The sequence below is a fragment of the Haemaphysalis longicornis genome, unplaced genomic scaffold (assembly GCF_048455015.1).
Source record: "Haemaphysalis longicornis isolate Haplotype H1 unplaced genomic scaffold, Haemaphysalis longicornis Haplotype H1 scaffold_240, whole genome shotgun sequence".
Classification (NCBI taxonomy): Eukaryota; Metazoa; Arthropoda; class Arachnida; order Ixodida; family Ixodidae; genus Haemaphysalis; species Haemaphysalis longicornis.
In genome coordinates this window covers 1-21175 of record NW_027526308.1, presented here as the reverse complement: position 1 = coordinate 21175, position 21175 = coordinate 1, and the positions used below count along the sequence as shown (strand labels likewise).

Sequence of the window (21175 nt, the reverse complement as noted above, 5' to 3'; positions counted from 1 at the left end):
CCGCGTAATCAGGCATGTGCTCATTGCAGCGCCACTGCTCGGCCGCGCGCCTGTTACAGCCACGGGCGCCGTGGCCTAGAAAATTTGACGAAAACTGCATACGTCAGCTGGCTTTCTTTCAAACTGTCGTTGTTTTCTTTCAGGCTGTGGTCGCAGGGATGACAGCGAATCCTGTAAACAGGCTTCAAAAGTACCGATATTCTAAGTTGTGTTTTACTGAAAGCACCCAAAACTGACAGGTTACCCGTCGCGGTGGCTCAGTGGCTAAGGCACTGCGCTGCTGAGCACGAGGACGCGGGTTCGATTCCCGGCCATGGTGGCCGCTTTTCAGATGGAGGCGAAAAGCAAAACCACCCGTGTGTTCGAGATTTCGGCGCACGATAAAGATCCCCGGGTGAATAAAATTAATCCGGAGCCCTCCACTATACAGCACGCCTCATCGCCTGCGTTGCGTTGCGTCGGCGTGTTAAACCTATAACAAATCAATCGATCGATCAATCAATCAATTAATTAATCAATCAATCAATCAATCAATCAATCAATCAATCAATCAAATAATCAATCAAATAATCAATCAATCAATCATTCAATCAAAACAGATCGGTTGTTTGGCTTACGCAGAATAACCTCTTCACTATAACGCACCCGCAAAAAACACGGAAGGGTTAATGCATTGAAATATTGTTATGAGGAGCGATGTTCCCTGAACGTTTGCCTTTTCACTATGAACAGTATATCTCTATCCCCCTTTCCCGTTTCCAATCAGCTGAAGCCGATTTACTCGGTGCCGCTCCGGGGCTCCTCCTCGCCACTGCCGAACCATCCACCACAACGGTTATAAGCAAAAGGTTAAGCATCAAGGTTACAAGGGCTCACCAAGTTCCCTCGGTCACCAGACCAGCTCGCATTAAAGGCTCCTTCCATGCTCCTGTTACAGAGGTTCGCTACACCCCCGGCCTGATTGTGTGTACCCATGCTTCAGCATGGCACGATAAAACGAACTGTACCGCATATACCCCTATGACTTGGGTTACAAGTGCTCGTCACCTCCCTCGGCGAGCAGATCGGTTCGTGTTTATTGGCCCATTCCTAGGTACGGTTACAGAGGCTCGCAACTCCCCCGGCCTCATAGTAGCGCTCACATTGCTTCTGCAACCGTGCGCCACTATAACACAAACTGTACCGCTTGAGTGCAGTTGCACTTTGCAACATTGACCCGCCGGCCTCCACCCACACTGAATTACAGAAGCGCGTTCCCGCCTCCGGCCAAAGAGAATCGTAGTTGATCCGCTGAAATTTGCGACCGCAAATTTTGATCGAATTACCATTCCAACCACCAACCGTGCGCCACTATAACACAAACTGTACCGCTTGAGTGCAGTTGCACTTTGCAACATTGACCCCCCGGCCTCCACCCACACTGAATTACAGGAGCGCGTTCCCGCCTCCGGCCAAAGAGAATAATAGTTGATCCGCAGAAATTTGCGAACGCAAATTTTGATCGAATTACCATTCCAACCACCAACCTCGGTAGCCACCCAGGCTGTCCGGGCTTGCGTCCGCATCACGCAGCGGTGTTCTTGGAAGGCACTTGGCCTCAGAGTGCCTTGGGAGTAGCTCAAGCTCCCATGGGCCTGGGCCTGGCACACCACTGACTCCTGCCATTGCGACGGACCAAGGAAGGACAGCCGAAACTGACCGACACAGCCCAGTCCGCCGGCGGGGGGGTGGGGGCACGTGCAGGCCCACAGTAAGATTTCCCCACCACAAGATTTTCCCCCCACAAGAAGATGATATGAAACACCGTCAAATGCTTTTTTTTTCCAATCCAAGAAAATACAGTCAACTACTTTAAGCTTATCAATTCGTAGCGCCAAATAGTTCGTGAACTCAACCAGCTGCCTTGAGCAAGAAAAAGCTGACAAAATCCGTGTTTGCTAGGGTGCTGGCGATTATGTTTAACCAAATGAGTCATATCTCAAGTATAGGCCAGTTCACCTTCAAACACCGACACTAAATTAACATCCAGGCTTCTGACAAGGCTCTGACAAGGCTCTGGCAATATACAAGGCTCTCCTGTTTTCGCAAATTTAAAATAACACTTGTGTCCAAATAGGCAGTCATCACAGTCATAAAATCCCATGAAGTAACATAGTGCAGGGCACGAAGTTGAGCCTACCAGTGCACGAGCTTAGCCTCTTCTAGGTTTATCCGCAACAAAAGAGTTCAACATTGTTTTTCGCATTATTATTGTAAGAAGAACAGCCGCAAAGATGCGCTTGTGCGCGCCCTTGCCTTTCTTTTGTGAGAAGTCCTTGACATGGCGCCGGTTGAGCTCCTCCTGGTGGCCGCTTGCTCGACGCCCTTTAAGGCCAGTTATTGTGGTGGTCCACCACCAACTTGGGTCGGACATCTCTGCCGGGTCGATGTCTCCAATGCTATCCATTTTTTGAGGGGGCGAATAGCCACGAGCTGATGCGTCGACAAAGTCGGCGAGCGAGGCGTGGTAGCGGCTATGACTGGTGAGGCTTAGCTCACCCGTCGGTGTGGCACAGTCTTTTTATTTATTTATTTATTTATTTATTTATTTATTTATTTATTTATTTATTTATTTATTTATTTATTTATTTATTTATTTATTTATTTATTCAAAGTAACTTACAGGCCCAGCAGGGCATCGGGTAATGGGGGCAAAAAGAGCAGATAATCAGAAAAAAACAAGAGACGTTATACACAAACTAGATACATAATACCCCAACAAGTCAGTAAAACAAGAGAGAAAGAACATGATAACAGCGAGCAAGAGTGGCAAGAAAATACTTCCAAGCTATAACAACATCTAGTGTGGTTGCCGCAACCGCAAAAAAAGAAAAGAAGGAAAAAGGAAAGCATCATGGTTCTAACAGAAAGGAAGGCCAGCGTGCCTGTTTGGTGGTTTTACATGAAAAAATGCTTGTGCATGTGATTGCGGAATTTTTCTGAGTTAGTCAGCGATACAATATTACCAGGCAGATCATTCCAGAACCGGGTAGCATGTGGGAGAGCAGATGAATTGAAAGAGTTTGTGGTGCCGTAGATTCTGGTGAAGCTGCGTTGAATAAATAATCTCCGTGACGTGAAAGAGGTCTTAAAGTGGGCAATGGGGAGGGTCTGGCACGATTATTATTGGTGAAACATGCATAGAAGCGCGATTTGCCGTCGGATATTCAATAGTTCTAGTGAAAGTATGTTTTATTTTTGTTATGCTTGAACTGAAGTCATATGATTTGGATATAAACCAAGTTCTAGTTTGTCAACTGAATAATCTTGATAGGGGCACCAAACTAAGGACGTGAACTCTAGTTGAGGTAATACAAATGTTTTATAGGCAAGTTCACGAATGTTAGACGAAGAAGCATGGAAATTTCGACGTAAGTATCCTAATGATCGTGAGGCTTTAGCACATATGTCGTTAATGTGGGTGGACCATGAAAGATTTGCGTTAGGAGCACGCATAGGTATTTATATGTTACTGCCTCAGACACTGAATGGTTGTTTAGGAAATACGAAAAGTTAGAGTTACTGTGTTTTCGGCTAAAGTATATTTTGTGGCATTTAGTTAAATTTAAAGACATTTGCCATGTGTTGCACACATCGCCGTTAAAGGGGCAGTGACACAAAATTTTGAAGGCGAGATAACTTCGGAGATAGATTGGTTGGAACACATATACATCATCTGCAAAATATCAGCGGCGAATACAGCCTAGAACATATTTAAAATCAATTTTGAAGTGTGCGAAACGCAACCGAGCAGCCAGCAGAGGACCACGCGCAATTGCAAATAAACAACATCCAAACACGTAACGAGTTTGTGTTTGACGCTTCCGAACTACCGGCGTTTTTCGCCGGCTCGCCCAGCTCGCCGCTCCAATCGGAGGGCCGGAGGGCGGAGCTTCTGCTCTCGAGAACGAATGACCCGATCGTTGGCGGTGGAGGCGCCGTGATTTCGTCAGCTAATCGGGCAGCTGGCCGCGACCGAAGTTCTACAGCGATTCCAGGCACTCTGTTTCTATTACTGCTTATTACCATTGGATGCGAAAACGCGCCGGAGGCACGAAAAGCTCACTGAGCTAGCCGCACGGTCGCTGTGCAGGCGGCGGCCACGGCCGCGAAGTGACCCAGGCCGGCGCAGGTAGCTCGAGTGATAGCTTGTTACCGCTGCACGAAATTGTCCCCAAGTCCCGACCATGGTGGCTTACATGAGAAAGGAGTTAATGATACGATGGCGGGTTGCATTAGAAATTGTCATATGCACCGCTTACGAGAGCGGCACTCGAATATCCGCCGCAGTGCTGAGCCGAACACATCTGTAGGCGGACCTGCAGGCAGACCGGCCGGCTGCTCCCAGCGCGCACACTCTTAATCTGGATCCACATAAGATCCACTTAGTAACTGGAACTTTTTTGCAAAAAAGTTCCACTTATATATTTGGAACCGTGTTCCACATATCCTGAAAATGTAAGTGGAACAGTGCACCACATATTTTTGCAGCTATATTATCTGGATCGGCGTTCCAAATAAAAATATACGGATGACTGTTCCAAATAAACTGGTAGTGTAAGTTACTGGAACACTGATCCACGTAAAATGATTATGGATTTATCCGGTGCGCCGTTCCAGGTACCTTCAGACCAGCTGTTTATATAAAACGGTGTTCCGATAGACGTTGAGAAGCTGTCTGTGGAACTCCACTTTTCCAACATATCTGCTTTCCTGTTGGTATAAACTGAGGTCATTTGCCAGGCTGGCGGATGCATTGGTATCAGAAGGAAACCGCAAGCACCATTCTAACGCAGCCTTGACATATGGCCCACAGTGATACCAACAATTGGAAAACAGAAACCGCCGCAGTAGTGTGGTCCCTGACAGTTCCCAACAGTTGCCTATCGGAGCACAGTTCTATATAAAAGTTGGTCTGAGATACCTGGAGCGGCACACAGAGACTTTGGCTTCATCCGCCGAATCCTGTTCTGGGTTTTGGCTGCATGTAAAAGAAACAAGACTCGCATTAAAATACACACCAAACCAACTATTAGCACTGATACAATGCTTTTAAAAACACTAAGGAAATTTTATTCGCTCGTATTATTGCGTACATTTGAGATACGGAGACATATCTGTTTCCACTTGGGCAGAAAATGACCAGCGTACAGGATCGAATACCAAAACGATATCAAGTGGCCAAAACGATCTAAGTGGCATTTTCCTATTTTTGCTAATAGTTACCATTCTTTTTTGCTAAAAACACGTGGGTAATAAAGATGGCTTTAAGCGCAACCGCGTCACAAACAGACTTGTACATCTACCCTCGCAGTAACTCAAAAAGCATTACACAACAGTGAGCATAAAATATGCTGTTTTATGACATGAAATCAGGTACCGCAAATGCGGAAGTACCCACAGCGCTTGCCATACCATGTTTACGCATCCCGGTTCCAAAAAATGCAGTTTGCTATTAAAGTGTAGGGAAAAGTCAAAAATACAAGCATACACGGTTGGATTATCACAAGACCTGCAAGAGTGTAGGAAAAGAACACCGGAGCCAATACTAACAATTTAACATTTGCGCAGAAAAAATTACCGGAAGCATGTGGCACTATTGCACAACTAAAACATACACCATATATCAATATCAAGCTAACTGTAATATCAAGCTAACTGTAGCCAAAACCGACTATATACGCGCCCTGAAAAAGCCTTTCACTGAAGCCGCGTTCTTTCCCCGACAATTTGTAGCTATTTAAAATAACTTATCCAAAAAAAGCTCATAGCACCCAGTGTGAATCTTACAAAATTTTACAAACCAGATAGCTCGTAGCATGTTACGCATTTTAAAATTTATCAAGCAGCCTAACTCTAAAGACGTTATTAGTTCCCTCAAGAACAATTCAGACATCCCAAATAACCAAGCCAGGTAGCGTTGAAACATACAGGTGACCAATTTTACCAAGCGAACTTGGAAGCATTTTTCCAGCCGAAACATTTATTTGAGGTAAAATTCAGTTGCGTGCTATACAAACCCTACTATCATGACGACAGTATGCTTGTGACCAAAGCACTGCCTCTAACAAGCGAGAAATGCAACTTTGTCTAAAGTAAACAACTTTTTCAAGCCAAATATGTATATTTCGCATTCTTCTAGGGCTTAGGTGTCAGCTAAGATACAGTACAAAAATTGATTAATAAAACCCCCAAACCGTCTGAGTAAATAATTATTCTCACGTTTGCATCCATCAACAGCAGCACTGCCATGGAAAAAATTTCGAGCTGCACTTGAATAATAAAAACGTTACAGTGCAGTGCCATTAGCTACATTAACAGAGTAACAGAGCAGCGGCAAAGGCAGCTTGCGCTTTGTGCCAATAATGAAAAATTGCAAAGGAAAGCACGACTTCACTTTTGCAGTTGACATGCCGCTTGCATCTACCAATCATTTGAACCACGACATATCTTTCCGAATAGGCTTAAACGTCTAACAATAATTTAAAACCCCAAGTAGAGTGACCACATCAAGTCTTTCAACAGAGCTTTAAACTTAAATGACACCAGGCCGCTGTTAAATGGCCAAGAACTCTCTGCAAAAGTCCCAAGAACTCTCCAAAGTCGCATAAGTTTCAGGAGATTAAGATGAAATATACGGCGAGGAGGATGACCACATCTTGATGCGACAATGCAGGCGGAAAATCCATGACGTGTTTCTTGCAGACAATATTTACGCTGCCATTCTCTTCTCTCAAAATAACTGGACGTCGAGAATAACTGGACCACGTCATGTACCTTTAAGGAAGGAACAAGAAAATTTTGTTAGATGATGGCTTTAAATGAGTGAGTTGCTTAGGATACCCCTTTTATAGCACAGTAATTGATTGAAATATCAGCGATTTCTTGGTTTCTTTTCTGGGAATGCTGCTAACAATGTACAAAAAATATTAGCACAGACTGTCAATGGCAGTTCTCTAATTTTGGAAAGCAACCGCATTGGGCGTGGCCGTGGCGCCGTATTATCACAGCAGCAACTCTCAATGTGAAAGCAAAATGTTTGCAAAACTTGAATGCAAAATAATAGTCTTTTTGTCCACATGTTGCAGCATCCGAAACAGGCTGAATGTGAAGGTATTTCCCAATTTGGAGTTCACGATTTATTCTTAACAGTAAGATTTTGCTACAAAGAAAACTACCACAAATTCAGCCCCGCAAAAATAAAATGCCAGCTTCAATAAACACTACCATAAATTGAGTCCCACAAAAATAAAATGCCAACTTACTCAACTAAAATTAAGATGCAGGCGTTCCTGGCAGGGCCTCCTCGGAGTGATTTTCCAGGAAAGTTTTGCCAACGTGTTCCCAAAAGCTCTTACTGTCGTTTTCACCTACAGGTCAAGTTGTCACTGAAATGGTGTTCCGAAGCCATTACGTATAATGCAACTACCTAAAAAGGGACCATCAAAGTTCCAGAACTGGGAGTGGGTACTTACTTGTAGAATGCAATGATTTCATCCCGTACAACGGCTTTCACGTGTTTCCTTTTTGTGAACACACGACTTCAAGAACGGTGAACACACGCCTTCAAGAACCAGGAAAATGGCAGTATGCATTTCTTGTTCCATTGTTTTAAGTCCCGGTCCGCCCTATTTCCTAGAAATAAAAAGAGTATAAAAATATCGAAGCATAAATTTACGCTTCCCTCTAAGAAGGGAGTACTACAAGATCTCGTACAAGGCCTGATTAGTTGTGCTAAAATTTATTTTGCATCATGAGCCCTGGTAACGTTTTCAGGCGAAACAATTTTAAATATAAAAATATTTGAACATTTTTAGGCTCACCTGTCATTGCTCCATGCGGAGTGGTGAACGTCTGTATAATACGCAACATTTAAGAGGCACTCTTTCGTGGCTTTATGACTTCCACAATGCATTCACAATCTGTCACACTTGTCACGACGACGCCTCGGCGTGCTGAAGATGTCTTCAGCCACAGTGAATGCCACAGCCATGATTTCACAGGTATATGTAAGGAACGGAAATAATTTGTTTTAATTTCTGTTCTTCAGACAAAGGAAAACAATTGTCGCAAACTACCAGTGTAGAGACAAATTTCTCCACAGTCAGCCATAGTCTGCATCTGGACAGGTTACACAGGTCGAATACAGAATGTATCAATCTGCTTTCGCAGTATATTTTCTAAGTTCAAGGAAGCACAGAAATGGGTTGATGTTGGGTGCACATAGTGATGCAAGAACTTATCACCGGAGCGTTGTCGGAAATTATTTCGACTCTAGGGTTACCACCGACATTGACGGCATAAAAATGCAAGAGTGACTTATTTATAACGCGGTTCGTGAAGTAGCAACCACTAATTATGGATATTGGATAATTATCCTGAAGTCTCAAGTTACCACTGACTTTAACAGCATAGAAACGGCAGCACACTTTCTATATACCCGCTGCGTGTTTCCACATATTTCTTCCCCTCTACAAAAGAAACGTTTGTTACTGCGGTACTGCTAAGACAACCACTGTCCCTTCCATTTCTCTACACTTCAGGCAATGTAAAATAGATCATCTCAATTGGTCAAAGGAATTGGAAGAAACATGGAACTGCATAACACACTGCACAGATAAACGTAAGCTGACGCCTTGAAAGCACATCAACACAACTCGAAATAGCGTCTACCTTGCGCGCAACGGGCAAGGTCGAAGACTCCCGGTCTGGTAAGCACAGTAAATGGCATTCTACTCATCAGACTAACACAACGCCGCAATTACCACGCAAGTTTTAAAAATACCAATAAATCTAAGGACGGACGCTCCGACAAACTTGCTTGGAAGTTGTACACGTGTGCACGCGCGATTATCGCGAGCGACTAACCCGAGAAGATTCGCTACCGCAGACATACACAGCTACCGTCAATATACAACTAAGCAAAGCCACACAGTAAGGGAACATCCACTCATGAAACGCGCAAACCAGGAACTTCTGACGTACGCAGTCAGAAATGTCCAGCCGACTCTGACCCACGAACACGGGAGTTTTGGTAAATTACGGCTGCAAACGTTTCTCCACACAAAATGTTACACGCCGCGACCACAAGCATGAACGACACACGAACAACGGGCATAGACGCGGTATGTTTATCGGACGCAGTTAACAAGGATGTCACTGAACAACAACCGTTACCAGCACATAAATAAGCAGCACTGACCTTTTTTGCGCCTCCTGGCAAAACTCCACATCGTCGAGCAGGAAATACAGCCCAGGGATATGAAAAAATTCGCAGTTGCACGCCGCAATCAACCCAATTTAAACCGTTTAAACAGTTTAAACTGCTAACGGCGCTAACGGTTCTCGCCAGCGTGACCGAGAATTTCTTTAGTAAATATCACGCGCATCGCGCGAGCAATTCAGAAACCCGCTTGGGAGTGCCACTGGTGGCGCTGCATGCGGAAGACCGTGAAATTAGCGGAGGGAAGCCTGGAAAATGGAAGCGCTGCTGTCGTTTAAAATGTTGACGCAGTCCCGATTTTCATCCGTTGTCATCGTACCCGTTGCAGCTCCACTGTACTAGGGTCCCTAGAAATATGTGCTAGTCTGCCGTCCGCCGGCCGCGAAGGGGGCTCCTCCGTGATGCGTGCAGCGGCGGCGCTGCAGTCAATCGGAGCGCGGTGGCCGGCCGGCGCGATGGGCATCGGCGGACGGCGCTCTGCCGTGCCGCTGCTGCCTTCGTAGTTCTTCCCTATTTCTGGGCGGGTTCAGCCCATTTTAACTGCCCCTTCTCGAACCCTATCCGTTTCTGTCGACAAACCAGATTAGCCAAATAAGTTCGCTCTCACCAGTACGAAGAGTTTTAACCGAAACGTGAAGTGACAGGAGTACGTTTTCGCGTATTATGAAGGATCGAGCCTTGTAAAAACCGCGAATCGTGTCGCTACGCTCTTTCGATTTCGACACATACTCGGGGGCTTCGGGAACACTGCCGGCACAGCGTCGTTTTGTAGCTTGGAAACATCATGCGGGACTTCAGCTAGAAAACAACCGTTCTTTGTGAATACCCCCGCCGTTGTTAAGTGATGTATTAGTCAGCGCGTGAAAATGTGTCTGTGGTGTGTCGGCGCTCCGCTTTTTTTTATGGCTCTTTGGAACCGACTTTCTTTGCAAGTTTCCCGAGATGTCCCCTGTACGTGTATGTAAATAAAGGAGCTCGAACCGGTGCTTTCTGACCTTTCGAATCGTTCATCAGGAGGCCCTTAAGCGCACGTCTTCGCGGCCCCCTGCAGTTACGTCCAGTCAACTGGGAATCTGTTAAATGTAAATGCCGAATAAAACATCAAGACGTGTGCACATGCATACGAAGTTTTATCACCTTCAGTCATCAGATACAGTGATTTCTCCATAACTCGAACTCGGATATCTCGAAATACCGGTTAAGTCGAAACCTTCTTTTGCCGTGCACATACCTGCCATAGGCGACATTTTCCACCCTTTGTCTCGAAACGACTTTTCGGGGATCACGGATATCTCGAAATGTTGACAAAGAGGACGCAATGCAACATCCGCTGCAGGCAGCTGATAAGTTTAGCTTAGTTCAAAGCTTCAGTTTAAAGCTTAGCTCCAATTACGCGCCGAACACCGTCGCGAACGGCAAATTTGCGCGGGGTACGCACTGTGCGCGGCCGATGTCCTGTTATCGGAGTGCTGTCCGACGCCTACATTGTTCATATAGTTGGGGAAGACGCTTCTGATCATGTGGAGGACGACGTGTCTCAAGAAGTGCCAAAAACGGCAGGAACAAGAAAAACATATGCTTTGCCTGCTTTACAGCAAGATAGAATATAGCGTTGGCGACCAACAGTTGATGTGGCATTGAGAAGCTCGAGAACACTTTTTTGGGGCCAGATGCGAAGGCGAAACAGGCGAGCATCACGCAGTTCTTTTTCCGCAACACTTAGAAAAAACATTTTTTTGTTTTCTGCAAATTATTTTGCCTGTATTCCGAAAGCGTCCCTGTGCATTGGAGCGTTTGTTACCAGCACTAGCTCTTATTCCAGTGATCTGGCCGTATACATTTTTCGCATTTCGCTTAACCCAACACTCCGCTTACCTCGAAATTTTCAAAAATTTGGGTATTATCAAACCTCTTTTGCGTGCCTGTAATTTTCGTGAATACCACGATTTGAAACATTCGCCAGCATTGTGTACGTGAAACTGATTTTTAATAACACCCGGCTGCAAATCAGTAACTTCGCTTGCATTCCTCATTGCACAGATTCTTTTTTATCACCCACACACTCGAAGGGAATTGCGAGGCGCACGCGGGGAAAGCAAAACGGGAGAATATTTGTGTTATGGCCAATCCTTATAATCACGGCTGTTTGAAACCAAGGAGTAAAAATATTGACGTTTATTTCTAGATATACCTCGCTGATCCCCCCTCTACCCGCACTCTGCCCAAAGTATATAGGAACAAGTTTTTGCTGGTACATTTTACTCAAGCTTTCGCTTTTCTTTTTGTCAGCCTATCAGCCGTCTGCGTGCTTGTCACCGTCAATGACGTTCGGGAATGACCCGGTAGTTTCGATGTGGAACAAACGCAACTTCTGGTGCCGCAGGGAGCTCTTTTTGAACGGGATCTCACTGTCTGAACATTGATGGTTGAACGCCAAGCTTTCTTGTGAGCGATTCCTTGTCGCCTGAGTTTTGACTTTGACTCGATTGAGCTTTCACTTTTACTCGCACGCATTTTGGACTTATGATCGCGCCGGATTTGACATCGACCCTTCGCCGTTTGATTTCACGCAAAGAAAGCTTCGTGTTCAGCCAGCGTTGCGGAGTGGAGGAGTGGATACTTTTTCTGACTGCACTCCTCTCCAAATCCAAACTGCTTTGACCATGTTGGAATTGCGCATTGAGATAGACGTCGGCTTCATAACGCGATGGAGCCAGCTTCGATTCTGACCACGGGAAGCGTTTTTTTTCCCTCTCACTTTACTCACAAACATCACTGTCGTCAGAGACAGTTGGCTTTCTTGCAGTGCTTTTTCGAGGCGACATAGGCCATCAGTGAGACCTAGAAGGCTTCACTTTAATAATGGTTCAAGCGGTGGTAGTGAAACGGCTACGCTGGTTGCTGCGGTTTCATCCTTCGGTCTCATTCGCGAAATTCAGCGGCCGCAAAGAGGCTCCGTAGCCCAATTCGCGAAAAATTCGGGGCGTGAAACTAAAAGGTCTTATAGTGAGCTGATTGGGAGCTGATGTACCTCGTACCATTCGATTTCACCGCTCTAAGTGGCCGACAAACCCCGATGCGCGCTCGCGCTCCGCGGCAGTAGCGCGCGGCACAGGCCGGCCTGCGGCCGCTCTCACTCCGGCCGCTCGGGCGCTCCGATTGCTCGCAGCGCCCTCTGCGCAGCGCTGTGCGTGCATCAGCGGCGCGGACACGCCTTCCCATAGAGAAAGCGCGCGGACGGCAGACTAGCATAATTTCTAGGGACCCTAACTGTACCGTGAATCAACGCAAAAACAGCTCTGCCGTGCTGCTGCTGACGCATGCGCATTGAATGCGCTACTGGAGTGGCGGTATTTTCCTCATGGCTTCGGCGTACTTTCGTTCTCGCGGAGGCTTTGGAGATGCGCCCGCATAAGAACTCATACAAACTCGGCCCACGTGATGGCTTTTATTGGGTTCGGAAAACGGGGGTATGCGTCTAAGCGGACGTTTACGCCCGCTGAGGCCGAAACAAAGCTCAGATAATAGCCGCGTTAGCGCGTTAGTACTGGCTAAAGTTGTTTCTCGCGAAGGGCCGTGAGTGCGTGCGATATCCGAGCTTAACTTTGCATGACAATTTCTCCGTTACTGTTTACAATGAATGCAAAAGGGCGTGGCTTCATTTACTGCTTTTCTTGACAACAAGCATTTCCTTAGTCAATAAAATATACTGCGACGCTCTTAGATACCCACGTTATATAAAGCTACTTACAGCTAATTAGTAAGTAATAATACATCGGCCCGTTTCCGAGCCCTTTTCCCTCCTGAACACCAATACTACAGGAAAACAGCAACTGGGGAAGCAGCTGGAGAAGGCGGGTCATTCAATGAACTTCAATTACTATGACAAGACACAACAACAGCAAGTTAACTCTGCGTATTTTTGCCGTTACTGCACAGCATAATTAGGAATTACAATGTCATTTCAGCATTAATACATACAAAATAATGCAGGTATCACGTGGTATATCTAGGTTTAGTTCCGTTCACCCAGTCAACCGCTCTTTGCAAAGAGGCTCTTGTTTTTGCTTGTGGAAATTAAAAGGGACTCACATGTTAGCATTCCTATCGGACTTACTACGTCATGACCAACGGACTTAAAAAAATCGTGCACCAATACGAATAGGTTTACAAATACATACCGATATTCACAGCGGCCTAGTTTGCTTATTTTAGATATATGTCGCTTCTCTACTGAAACAAAGAAATAAAACTCTCGCATGGTGAGACCGCTAGCACCTTCCAGTGAAGACTTGATAAACCAAAATGCGTTTCTTGTTTTTTTTATCTCTGCAAAGAAATGATATACAGCAGACTCCCGTTAAGACGAACCCGAACGGACCGTAAAAATGTATGCGTATTATCCGAAATTCGTCTTAAAGAAGTACTGACACGAAATTTTTATGTTACGTTTTTTTCGCTGCTATGCGTGCCTACCAGCCCACTAATCATAGAATGACAGATTAGACGGTCGAGCGCAGCGTAAACATTCATTTACAGCGTCGTTTATTCGTGCCAGTTTCGGTTTCGACAAAAAAACGCCGAGCGGCCACCATGACAGCATGTATCACATGGCGTCACCATTCTTGCCGTATCGCTGCCTCTCTGGAAGCGCGCGCGAGCGAGCGCACGCGCGCGCCCAGACCGGCCGAGGTCTTCGCCGTCCCCACAGGCCCGGGCAGCATGACATCAGTCCCAAAACAATGACGTGTACACACGCCCGAGCAGCGCGCGCCAACCACAGCCAGCGCGTCGGCTTCGTCACGGGAGCCCCGACGTCGGCAGTTTGGGGCACGTAGCAGATGATGTCACGTCGACCCGCTCTGGCCTTTCTCGTGCGGGCGAAGATTAAAATGGATTTTAAATATGTTTCGCTGAACGGTTGCTGTTGAAACTTGCTGGGAGATATCTCCTGATAAAAAGGAAGCGTTTTACATAGTTATCTCAGCTTTGAAATTTCGTGTCAGTACTCCTTTAAGCGGAGGTGTATTGCATTGTGGACGTTACAAGAGAAAAATGTTGTGGTTCTTAATCAGTGTTCGTTTTAACCAAGTTCGTCTTAACGAGGGTCTACTGTATTTCTAGAAGAAGCAAACCAGGTCGTTAGTGTCATTTCTGTGAATTTGTAAAACTTCTTGTATCGGTACATGGTGCTTTTGAATTAGTAAGTCTCATGAATTTGCGTCATGAATTAGTGAGTCCCATATGAATTGGATCAGGTGAGTCACCCTTAATAGCATGCACGAGACGAAAAATGCTAACGAACATCCAAGCATATATAACTGCATTCGTGACTTGCTGCGTGCAGTGTAAAATGCGGCACAGTCGGTTAACACTATGTATATACCGCATCAGGGCATAAATAAAGTGGACTAAGTACCTATTTTACAGCAGATTGTAGCCATTCATACGTTCCTGTAAAGCACTTAAAATTGTGCACGTACTACAACACAGCGAGCTGATGGCTGAGCATTGAGCAAAAAACAATGTTTCTGCGACGCTTTGTGAACCAAATGCACAACTTGCAATAGTCTCAACAACTATATATATTTCTTTATGAGGTATCCACAAAAGCCCAATGAATTCTTCAGCACTACCACGGCTCTATCCCAAACGCAGAAGGAGAACCTGGGTACATCTGGTCCTTCTGAAATTCAAGTCATTGGTGATTTCAGACGTACTGCACGTCTGCAATTAGCAAAAGACGATATTCACTAAAGCGGTCTGAGCGCCGCAGACAACCTGAAAGGGGTTCGTGAAATTTCTATTTTCGCTAAGATACCCTTTTCTCGCACCTTTCATGCTTTGTACGGTGTTGTTATAGCAGTGGACATATTGTTTTCTGTCAAATAACGTCACTAAAAATACGTCTTAGCCGTCTTATATAAGTAAACTGCTCTAAGACAGTTCGATAGATATCGACGAAGTTTATTAAATTTTATGTGGTGCGTGCGTGTGTGCGTGTGTGACTGCATGCATGTGTGTGTGTATGTGTGGGTGCGCGGGTGTGCGTTCGTGTCTGTATCTATGTCTGTGGGCGTGTGCGTGCAAGTGCTTGTGCGTGCGCTTGTGCGCCAAAGCGCGTCAAATATATATGTGGTTCATTGTTCCAGTTAATGCACGATTCAGTGCATACTTCACTGCAGCGCACAAGTTATGTGGAACAAGACACGAGCAAAAAATATACAAAAGCACTGTCCAAAATTTTTACTGGGACATAAGTGGAACAGTAACTGGAACGGCCGACAGCGCATCCCCTCATTTATTCGGTTCCACATAATAAACACAAACCTAAAGAAAACAAATGGACAGTTCCAGATAAGATCCACTTATATCTCTCGTTCCAGTTATTCTTCGTTTGGATCCAGATAAAAATATGTGGATCGCCCCGTTTAACTGGAACTTACATGAACCAGATTAAGAGTGCATCTTGCCACCTACCGTCTCGAGCGTCGCGCGTCGTTCTTTAGCCGCGGTAGCATTTGCACTCGCAGCGCCTGCGTCACATCCACGGTCGCTTTTTAATTAAGCGCCTCACGAGATCAGTACGTGGGGGCATTCGCAGAAACTGCCGTCGATGCGGATTCGACAGTGCTACGGCGGCTCTGCTGTGTGATATCCCTCCGACGGTCACGTGGTCAGCTTTGTTCACACAAAATCCACAAAATCCATCGTTTCGCGGCACTCGCTGAAACCGAAACTGCGACTTGCCGCATAGAAAATGCCTCTAATTAAACAACCGTCGCAGGCTGAAGCAAATAAGGTTTCTACAGGTTATAAGTAGGTCACTAGCTACCTATCGCAACAAAAAAAAACAAGATGCAAAATTTTTGTGTCAGTGCCCCTTTAAGGTTTAGGTCTTTTTGAAGAATTACGTGGTAAGGGGAGTCATTTATTTTTTGGTAAATAATTCAGTCATTAGCAAAAACGCGCATGCAACATGTGACGCGTGAGGCTAATTATTAATTAATATTAAGAAGGGTACCGGACCGAGAACGCTGCTTTGAGGCACACCCGAAGTGACTGGGGACAGCGGCGAGGTATAATCATTCACTACCGTGAACTGTTCACGCATAAAAAGTAAGTTACGAAGCCAAGACAATGTTAAAGAATCTAGTCGAAGAATAGACAATTTAGAGATTAAACGGCAATGGGCGACACACTCAAAAGCTTTTGAAAAATCTAGAAAAATACACTCAGTTTGCAAGGTATTGTCCATGTTATTGTGCAACTAAGGGTTAAATTAAAATAACTGCGTGTCACAAGAAAAACCTTTTATGAAGGCATTCTGGTTATCAAAGTAAAAGTTATTGGTTTCGAGGGGAGAGTAAATGTTAGAAGCAATAATATGTTCAAGCAATTTGCAACATATGAACGTTAGTGAAATAGGACGGTAGTTGTTGGGTGAATTTTTATTCCCAGATTTATGTATTGGAACATTTTTAGCCGTTTTCCCGTCATTTGGCAACTGTACGGATGATAAGGACTCCAAGAAAATGTGGTACAAAATCTTACTTGAAATAGACTCGGTATTTTTTAGTTTTTTCCAATTAAGATGATCAACTTCGGTGGAGGTAGATAGTTTAAGGTTATTTATAAGACATTCAATTCCTTCCGCAGTTATGACAATCGGTTGCATGTATGGACAGTGCACGTCATCAAAACAAAGAATGCTGGAATAATCTTCCCTAGTGAATACTGACGAAAAAAATGTGTTAAATACCATAGGGCAATCAATTTCAGGAAAGGGAATGTGCTCATCATCGTGTAATACAATCTTGTTTGTATCGCACGGAGGGGGATATTTCTTGCCAAACTTTTGGGGTTAGTTTTTAGGATAGAAGGTAGGTCATTTGAGAAGTATTTATTTTTATGAGTAGATATGGCCAACGAGTAATTTTGCAGACACTCTTTGTACTTCTGCCAGGCCTCCTTAGCACCCGAGCCTCTGGCGGTTTTGTATAAGCGTTTCTTCTTCTTTCTTTGTGCATGAAGAGACCTATTGAACTAGGGATTAGCTCTATCATTCGAGATTTATATGAGTGGCACGTATTTCTTAACCAAAGTAAATATTTTATTTCAAAAAAGCGACCAGTTAGTATTAATCGAGCGACTTTCAAAGGAGGGCATTTGTTCTGTAGTATAGAATATCTCTAGCTCTTTGTTCATTTCATTGCAGTTCGTGTTGTTATTTGTTCATTTCATTGCAGTTCGCGTTGTTATAGCCGTACATTTTTTTTACATTGAATCCGCGAAGCGGTAATGGTAAGTTAAGTGTTATAATGAGCATATTATGATCGCTAAAACCATCTCTGTTCAAGACAGAGTGAACGCTTTCACGAGCACTTGTAAATGTTAAATCTGAAATGTAGGATCCTCGGGTGAGTTCATTAACTATTTGAAAGAGATGGAAATTTTAAAGTAATGTTGGCTAGTTTTAAAGAATGACGACAGGATGACAATATATGAACCCAGTCAAAGTCCGGAAAATTAACATCACCAAAGAGATACGTTTCGTGGGCAGCACATAACTCGGTAGCCGTAGCCACACTCGTCCTCAAGTCATTCAGAAAGAAAACGGAGAATTAGGAGTGCCGTAGCAAACACCTATTAGTATTTTAGTGGCACCCGTTGAACAAGCAACCCATATGATTTCGACGGCAGAGTCAAATGACACAAGGTATGAAGAAATGGTTTTCTTTACCGCCAGCAAAACGCCACCACCTCTGTTTTTAGTCCTATCATTACTATATATGTTCTATGCTTTGTTATCAGAGAAAATTTCGCTATCATTTATGTCAAAATTCTGCCACGTCTATGTAACGCCAAGGATGTCGGCATTAGTATCGTCTAAGAAGGAACAGACTTGGTTACGTTTAGGCAGTAAGCTCCGAATGCTGGTAAATGCAATGGATTGTGACGAACCTGAGCGAAGTGAAAGAGGCAGATTAGCAACTTGAGGGCGCGTGGCACCTTCTGGCTATCTTTTACATAGGACGACGGTGTCTGTTGAATTGTCATAGAAGTACGTTTTTTTATCAATGTGCAGTTTGTCAACCGACAGCTTGAAAGGTTTATCGAGATCTCGGGCAAACGATACCAATTTCCTTCTAGCTAACCGAGTAGAAAAGGCAAAGTCTTCACCGATAGCGAAATCTGTGTTTTTTAGTTTGTGAACAGCGGCCAGTATATTACTCTTGTCTTTGAATGAGGTGAATTTCGCAATTATTGGATGGTTTTTTTCTGTCGTGACCTTGCCTAATCTATGTACATTTTCGAATTGAGCACTGGTTGTAGGAATTTGCAGCTTTTGAGAACAAAAAGTGAATATGTTTTTCTCAGATCCCGCCCAATCTTGTTTTTCGTCATCCTCAATTCCAAAAAACAGCAAGTTAGACCTTCGCGTGCAGTTCTCAGCAATGTCACACCTAGATGTTATTGTTTGAAGCTGAGTAGCGATAGTAGCGATGGCATTAAATGGCGTTTGGATGGCCTAAAAGGTTGCCTGGTAATGTCCAGTGAGTTCTTGCACCTTGCCCGTTCACCTAGACCACTCATTACTGTTCGACAAACGAAGTTCGTTCATTTAAAACGTAGGAACACCGAGCCATAGAAAACGCGTCTGCGTCGTTCGGCTCCCTAACGGTTCTTTCATCACCCAGGGAAAAACCGGTCCTACACCGGCCGGTCTCCTTCCAAACACGTCTGTGCATGAGTTCTCAGCGCCCAGACGCGTCATGTTGTTCGGCTGTAAAGCGCTTACCGAAAGAATGGCGTATAACCTGAGACCTTACGTAGGCTCGTCTCCTCTTGAACACCGGTTGCCAAATATTCTGCGGCCGTTCGCTGGCCGTAATTCGGCCGAAGACCGCTAACCGAATGAAAAACGCACATTCTTGGGCCGTACGTTGGCCAGTCTCCTTTATAACACCGGTTGCCCGAAAAAAGTGAATATTCTCCCGTGAGACGAGTGATTCACCGTTGAAAGAGCGAATGCATGGCAGTCGCTCTCCGGCCACTCTCCTTTCGAACACCAACTGCCACAACAATACGGATATTCTGTGGCCGGTCGCTTGACGTGCTTCGCCTGAACACCGCTTCCCGAAGGAAAGCGGATGCTCTAAGGCCGTACTTAGGCTGTTCTCTTTCTCAACATCGGCAGCCGAAAGTGAACTGAATATCTGGCAGCCGGGTAGCTGCAGTTGTGCGTCTGAACACAGGTGGCTGGCGAAATACCGAAGCGCTGGTTCCGAATGTTGGTGGTTCATCGTATGATCAGTGGCTGCCAGAACCTGGATGCTGTCCGGAGATTCCAGAAAGCGGCCATAGAAGGTCCGGTCTTGGGACACACTTTCTGTGCCGCCTGGGTGATTACCTGGCAAAAAAAGCGCATCATCCATCCACTTCAATGAGTGAGGCAATCAGGCCCCTGGACGTCGCGTGGTACCTTATCCGAAGGGATCTCCAAGCCATGCACCCTGACTCCCAATTTGCATCCGGCAAGCCACCGCAAGCGCTTCCTTCGAGGGGACTGACCCGAGCTGACCGTGCTCTCCTTTTTTGTCTGCGAATCGGCTGTCACCGCTGCGCGGAAAGAAGTCACAGGCTTGGCATCGCCAGTTCACCCGCCTGCCCACACTGTCCTCCAATAGAAACACTCGCGCATGCACTGTGCGAGTATCCACAACATTCGCAGGCTCCATCAGCACTGAGAGCGTCGAAACTGGGACGGCCTCCATGCACCTCATCAAACATGTTCTTCCCGGATTGTCAAAAATCAAATCGCGAAAAAGCGTTCCGTGGCCTGCTGGACATTTTTTTTAAAACACGGAACTCTCGGACCGGCTACAACGCCACCAGTACTGTCAATGTTGCGCGACTTCTGAACCGTCGTCTTATTCTCCCTTTCTATCTTTTTTTCTTTCCACCTCCTTTTCTGTCTATCCTCCTCCTTGACTCAGTCTTGATTGAGGTGCCCTCCACCCTAGAGGCAGTTATCGGCTTAGTCGACTTCCGTTTCTCTTCCAATACAGCACCTCTCTCTCTCGAGAGAGAGAAGTGTACTCTGACCGAGTATGCAGAGTCAGGTTCCTGTACCTTCAGTGTTTGTATAGTCCAACATATTTCGCATTTTTGGGTAAGCTGTAGTCTTTTGTTTGTGAGCGTGATGCGGCGTGTGTCCTCAAAGTACGCGAATGTGTTTCGGCGTAAGGTGATATTTTTTTGTTTGTGTGAACGGGGATAACTTTTCGGGTGTAGCCTGCGTCCTTTCTTTTTTGGGAGCAGTGTAACGTACGTGTGTCTTCTAAGCACGTGAAATGTAGCTGAGGATGCGTTTGTTTTCTGGATTTTCTCGAGAACGAAGGGTGCGGTGTTTCTCGTTTGGCGTGTTTTCGCGTAATTGCACCTAAAGTTCGTCAGTGGAGAGCACCAATGGTGCGCGAAAATCTGAAACAGTTGCGTGTGCGATGTGGTTGCGCGTGAATGTCCCCTGTACAGCCGACTGAAAGTGCTCTTGTGGGACCGTGCTCGGATTCGTTTGTGCGCATTTTAATGACGCATCGGAGCTGTGCGACCACAGGTACGCTGACTCTCGTTACGGACTTTTTGTTTCTTTTTTCTAATTACCTGCTTAGTGTGTCGCCTGTTTAGAGCGGTGTGTAAGTGTGAGTGCCTGTCATTTGTAGATTGGAATATTCTGGTCGAATATTCCTTAGGTGGAAGCAGTGTCACAAACGGCCGGCCAGGCCCTCAACTTTTTAATTCAGGCGGCCGACAGGGCGGCTTCCCCGGCAGGAGACGACCATTTTTGGTCGCGCTTTTGCACCTGAGTCACCCCGTCCACTTTTCCCGTGTTTTTTTTTTCCTGCTTTT

The 21175-nt window shown here is 45.4% G+C and overlaps 1 long non-coding RNA gene across 1 annotated transcript; it reads right to left on the bottom strand.

Moving 5' to 3' along the window:
* Positions 1 to 6235: 6235 nt before the first annotated feature.
* On the bottom strand, positions 6236 to 7994 carry LOC144172568 (uncharacterized). The gene is made up of 4 exons (XR_013323046.1): positions 7863 to 7994; positions 7515 to 7674; positions 7305 to 7427; positions 6236 to 6816 (listed from the first exon to the last, which is right to left on the bottom strand). It is a non-coding gene; the product is annotated as an uncharacterized LOC144172568 (long non-coding RNA).
* Between the last annotated feature and the right edge of the window lie 13181 nt (positions 7995 to 21175).